Below are 6,291 nucleotides of genomic sequence, written 5' to 3' on the forward strand. Positions count from 1 at the left end.
GCTAAGATGAGCATTGTTACATCACTGAGAACGAATAGGTAAATGCGCAAACATTTACATAAGGCCAGTGACTCATTGCTCATTCAGAGGCATCCTCTCAAGTTTCCCATATCCATGCAATGACTTCATTTAACAACCTGGTCTCAGAGCATTTCGTATTGTTCTGTATGCATGGGTGTGTATTCATGTCTGCCAAGGGAATCCAGGCTTCCCCCCAAAAATGACACAAAAAAAAGAAAAAAGCATACAAAATTATTTATCTTTCATCTCTCTGTGTTTCATAAATGTCCTTCAATTCGCAAGAGGCTGAATGTATCTCACAGCGCCCCTCTGTCTTAGTATGTGTAGCATATCTATCTGATGCTATCTGGTCAGAAAGAGTATGACATTGTTGCCTCCCTTAATAAAACATTTATAAAATAATAGACAATCAGCATTGAGCTAAACTGAGTGAGCTCAGCTGTGAATGGTCCTGGCGCACCAAAACAAAGTGTAAAGGGAAGCCAGTTTGGATTTGGCTTCAGACCAATCACATCACAAGCTAAACGTCATTATTGACAGAAAAAAACTTGAATTGTTGCATCTCGTGTTGTTGTCCTCCGGTGGCTAGCTAGCTAAAATCGTCCCTATCCTAAATTAGCCATCGATGGAGATAGGGATTTGGACTTGTGGTTTACTTAATTCTCTGTACATTATACCCCTGGCCTGAGAGGATGGAAGTTCAACATGTAGCTAGATGTAGCTAAAATGCTAATGTTATCTAGCTGGCATATGAAAGGAAGTTAGGCTAGCGAGCAAGTATTTTAACCAAGTAATCTAAGACAACAAAAGCTAAAAGCGTGTACTGTATGACAGAGTCATAGACTGTTTAGGCAACATGAAGAGGAGGATGGCGTTTCTAAGTAGGGTGAGTCAACATGTTTTTTCTACTTGCACACACACACCACACACACACAGTCTTGTACAACTAACAATTCAGTCCTATTCGAAATCCTATTTTCCCTAACCCTAAACCTAACCCGTACCCGTACCCGTACCCTTACCCTAACCCTAACCCTAACCCTAACCGTAACCCCAAAAACCTAACCCTAGCTCCTAACCCTAAAACTAACCCTAGCTCCTAACCCTAACCCTAAACCTAATTCTAACACTAACACTAATTCTAACCTTAACCCTAAACCCCCTAGAAATAGCATTTGACCTTGTAGGGACCAACAAAATGTCCCCATTTGGTCAAGTTTTTGTTTGTTTACTATTCTCGTGGGGACTTCTGGTCCCCACAAGTATAGTTAAACATGTCCACACACACACACACACACACACACACAGAGAGAAATCAGTGCCATGGACAGCCACATCATATTTAGCTTACGTTGATTGGACTAAATCGTTTTTGGTATCTTTTAGTTGTCACTGTATTAGACTAAGCATAGGTGATTAGATGATGTTGAAGTTGAAATGGTACTGAAATAGTGGGTCAGCTCCTGTTTTCTTTGCGACTTGCGGTAACTCTCCGTTGTTCTAAATCAGTAGTTGTCTGAAAATGTCGGAAACGTTACCTAGCTTGACCATGCTTTAGGTCATGTAACTGTTTGTTACATGCAATATGTGTCACGCCTGCTCCCGCTCCCCCTCCCTGGCACTCAAGGGCACCAGGCTACCCATCATTACGCACACGTCACCATCATTACGCGCATCAGCGTTTCATTGGACTCACCAGGAATTCATCACTGTTTAATTACCTCCCCTATATCTGTCTGTTCCTTAGTTTGATCCCCGTGTTGCATTGATGTTGTTTTGTTTCTCTCATCCAGACGCTGTTCTTGCTTTGTTTCATGTCTATTTATTATTAAATCATCACCCTGTACTTGCTTCCTGTCTCCCAGTGTCTGTCATTACAATATGTTTTGTGGACTTCACCGGACAGATGTTGCTCTCCGGTTTTATAATGAAACAAATGTGTGGTTGAATTTATTCTGCTACTGTGTCTTTTTATTGTCTCGGCCTTAGGCCTATATACAGTATGTTACGAATTACAATCAGTATTACAGTGGCTTGCGAAAGTATTCACCCCCCTTGGCATTCTTCCTATTTTGTTGCCTTACAACCTGGAATTAAAATTGATTTTTTTTTTTTGGGGGGTGAATACATGCCTAACACTTTGAAGATGCAAAATATGTTTTCTTGTGAAATAAACAAGAAATAAGACAAAAAAAACAGAAAACTTGAGCGTGCATTACTATGAGGTTTCCCTCAAGAATTTCCCTGTATTTAGCGCCATCCATCATTCCTTCAATTCTGAAAATCCACCTTTCCAGAAATAAGTCTCTCACTGTTGCTGCTTGCTACAGACCCCCCTCAGCCCCGAGCTGTGCCCTGGACACCATATGTGAACTGATTGCCCCCCATCTATCCTCAGAGTTCGTACTGCTTGGTGACCTAAACTGGGATATGCTTAACACCCCGGCCAACCTACAATCTAAACTAGATGCCCTCAATCTCACACAAATGATCAACGAACCTACCAGGTACAACCCTAAATCTGTAAACATGGGCACCCTCATAGATATCATCCTGACAAATTTACCCTCTAAATACACCTCCGCTGTCTTCAACCAGGATCTCAGCGATCACTGCCTTATTGCCTGCGTCCGTAATGGGTCCGCGATCAAACGACCACCCCTCATCACTGTCAAACGCTCCCTAAAACACTTTAGCGAGCAGGCCTTTCTAATTGACCTGGCCCGGGTATCCTGGATGGATATTGACCTCATTCCGTCAGTATAGGATGCCTGGTTGTTCTTTAAAAGTGCTTTCCTCTCAATCTTAAATAAGCATGCCCCATTCAAAAAATCAGAACTAAGAACAGATATAGCCCCTGGTTCTCCTCAGACTTGACTGCCCTTGACCAGCACAAAAACATCCTGTGGCGTACTGCATTAGCATCGAACAGCCCCGCGATATGCAACTTTTAGGGAAGTCAGGAACCAATATACACAATCAGTTAGGAAAGCAAAGGCTAGCTTTTTCAAACAGAAATGTGCATCCTGTAGCACTAACTCCAAAAAGTTTTGGGACACTGTAAAGTCCATGGAAAATAAGAGCACCTCCTCCCAACTGCCCACTGCACTGAGGCTAGGAAACACTGTCACCACCGATAAATGTACAATAATCGAGAATTTCAACAAGCATTTTGCTACGGCTGGCCATGCTTTCCACCTGGCTACCACTACCCCGGCCACCAGCTCTGCACCCTCCGCTGCAACTTGCTCATGCCCCCCCGCTTCTCCTTCACACAAATTCAGACAGCTGATGTTCTGAAAGAGCTAAAAAATCTGGACCCCTACAAATCAGCTGGGCTAGATAATCTGGACCCTTCTTTCTAAAATTAGCCGCCGAAATTGTCGTAACCCCTATTACTAGCCTGTTCAACCTCTCTTTTGTAACGTCTGAGATCCCCAGAGATTGGAAAGCTGCCGCGGTCATCCCCCTCTTCAAAGGGGGTGACACTCTAGATCCTAACTGTTATAGACCTATATTCATCCTGCCCTGCCTTTCTAAAGTTTTTGAAAGCCAAGTTAACAAACAGATCACCGACCATTTCGAATCCCACCGTACCTTCTCCGCTATGCAATCTGGTTTCCGAACTGGTCATGGGTGCACCTCAGCCACGCTCAAGGTCCTAAACGATATTATAAACGCGATCGATAAAAGACAGTACTGCGCAGCCGTCTTCATCGACCTGGCCAAGGCTTTCGACTCTGTCAACCACCGCATTCTTATTGGCAGACTAAATAGCCTTGGTTTCTCTAATGACTGCCTCGCCTGGTTCACCAACTACTTCTCAGATAGAGTTCAATGTGTCAAATCGGAGGGCCTGTTGTCTGGACCTCTGGCCGTCTCTATGGGCGTGCCACAGGGTTCAATTCTCGGGCAGACTCTATTCTCTGTGTATATCAATGATGTCGCTCTTGCTGCTGGTGATGCTCGGATCCACCTCTATGCGGACGACACCATTTTGTATACATCTGGCCCTTCATTGGACACTATGTTAACAAACCTCCAAACGAGCTTCAATGCCATACAACACTCCTTCCGTAGCCTCCAACTGCTCTTAAACAATAGTAAAACTAAATGCATGCTCTTCAACCGAATGCTGCTTGCACCTGCCCACCCGACTAGAATCACTACTCTCGGCGGGTCTGACCTAGAGTATGTGGGCAACTACAAATACCTAGGTGTCTGGTTAGACTGTAAACTCTCCTTCCAGACTCACATTAAGCATCTCCAATCAAAAGTTAGATCTAGAATCGTCTTACTATTTCGCAACAAAGCCTCCTTCACTCATGCTGCCAAACATGCCCTCGTAAAACTGACTATCCTACCGATCCTTGACTTCGGCGATGTCATTTACAAAATAGCCTCCAACACCCTACTCAGCAAATTGGATGTAGTCTATCACAGTGCCATCCGTTTTGTCACCAAAGCCCCATATACTACCCACCATTGTGACCTGTACGCTCTTGTTGGCTGGCCCTCACTACATATTCGTCGCTAAACCCACTGGCTCCAGGTCATCTATAAATCACTGCTAGGCAAATCCCCGTCTTATCTTAGCTCACTGGTCACCATAGCAACACCCACCCTTAGTCTGCGCTCCAGCAGGTATATCTCACTGGTCATCCCCAATGCCAACACCTCCTTTGGCCGCCATTCCTTCCAGTTCTCTGCTGCCAATGACTGGAACGAACTGCAAAAATCTCGGAAGCTGGAGACTCTTATCTCCCTCACTAACTTTAAGCGTCAGTTGTCAGAGCAGCTTACCGATCACTGCACCTGTACACAGCCTTTCTGAAATTAGCCCACCCAACTACCTCATCCCCATATTGTTATTTATTTTGCTAATTTGCACCCCAGTATCTCTATTTGCACATCATCTTTTGCACATCTATCTTTCCAGTATTATACGAAATTGTAACTATTTTGCAATATGGCCTATTTATTGCCTTACCTCCATAACTTACTACATTCGCACACACTGTATATATATTTTCTGTTGTATTTTTGACTTTATGTTTTGTTTACCCCATATGTAACTCTGTGTTGTTGTTTTTATCGCACTGCTTTGCTTTATCTTGGCCAGGTCGCAGTTGTAAATGAGAACTTACCTGGTTAAATAAAGGTTAAAAAAATAAAAATAAAATAAAAAATCTTTCTTCATGTTTCTTTGATATCAGTATCGGTGTTCAACTTTCGTTATATTTCCCTCCAGCTGTTGTCTTTTGTGTGCTTGTCCGAATACAACCGCATCAAAGGGTTGTTCTCGTATGTCTCACCAGTTTGCATAGAGGCTCCTCAAAACTGGACAGAGACATAGACATCATTGCGCGCAGCAAATAAAAAAATAAAAAAAAGCGCAATAAAGGAAGCTTGCAAGTAGTAGAAGCGAAGTAGCAGAAAGTCCATCTCTTCCGTGTTTATACCATTTACATTTTACATTTACATTTTAGTAATTTAGCAGGCGCTCTTATCCAGAGCGAACTACAGTAGTGAGTGCCTACATTACTACCACAATGGATACTGGAAAATATGTGATTTAGATACAGGGGTGGGACTTCCCTTGCAATACTCACTCAATACTGCCCCTCAGTCTTCGCAAGGAATGATACGTCGGGTCTCAATTTCCAGGTAGAAAAAAAACTGTGTTGAATGACGGACTGTCTTACAAGGAGCCGCCCCTTTTGTGATGAAAAACGACATTGCAGCACTGCGCTACGCTCCGTTGGCCCTATTTGCGTATTCTGTGTAGACCACTTTAGGGTTAAGGGTTAAGTTTAGGAGTTAGGTTAAAGGGTTAAGGTTAGGGTTAGGGTTAGCAAAAAGGGCTAAGGTTAGGGTTAGGGTTAGCTAACATGCTAAGTAGTTGCAAAGTAGCTAAAAAGTAGTTGAAAAGTTGCTAATTAGCTAAAATGATAAATTAGCAATCTTTGGGTTGCTAGACATTCATGTTATACACCCACCTATCCACCATACTTTCGTTTTTGCCTTAAGTAACCATCTGTCTTATGTAACCATACCAAACATAACATATCATACAAATTTAAGTGTCTCAGATTTACATTTACTATGTTATGTCTAGTCTATGAGACCAGGATGCTTTTAAGTGAATGCGTGAGTGACCATTACAGTACAGTATGGTACAGTGGAGTTTAATTATTTCGCCGGTTCGAATCCCCGAGCCGACTAGATGACAAATCTGTCGATGTGCCCTTGAGCAAGGAACTTTACCCT

The sequence above is a fragment of the Coregonus clupeaformis genome, chromosome 29 (genome assembly GCF_020615455.1).
Source record: "Coregonus clupeaformis isolate EN_2021a chromosome 29, ASM2061545v1, whole genome shotgun sequence".
Classification (NCBI taxonomy): Eukaryota; Metazoa; Chordata; class Actinopteri; order Salmoniformes; family Salmonidae; genus Coregonus; species Coregonus clupeaformis.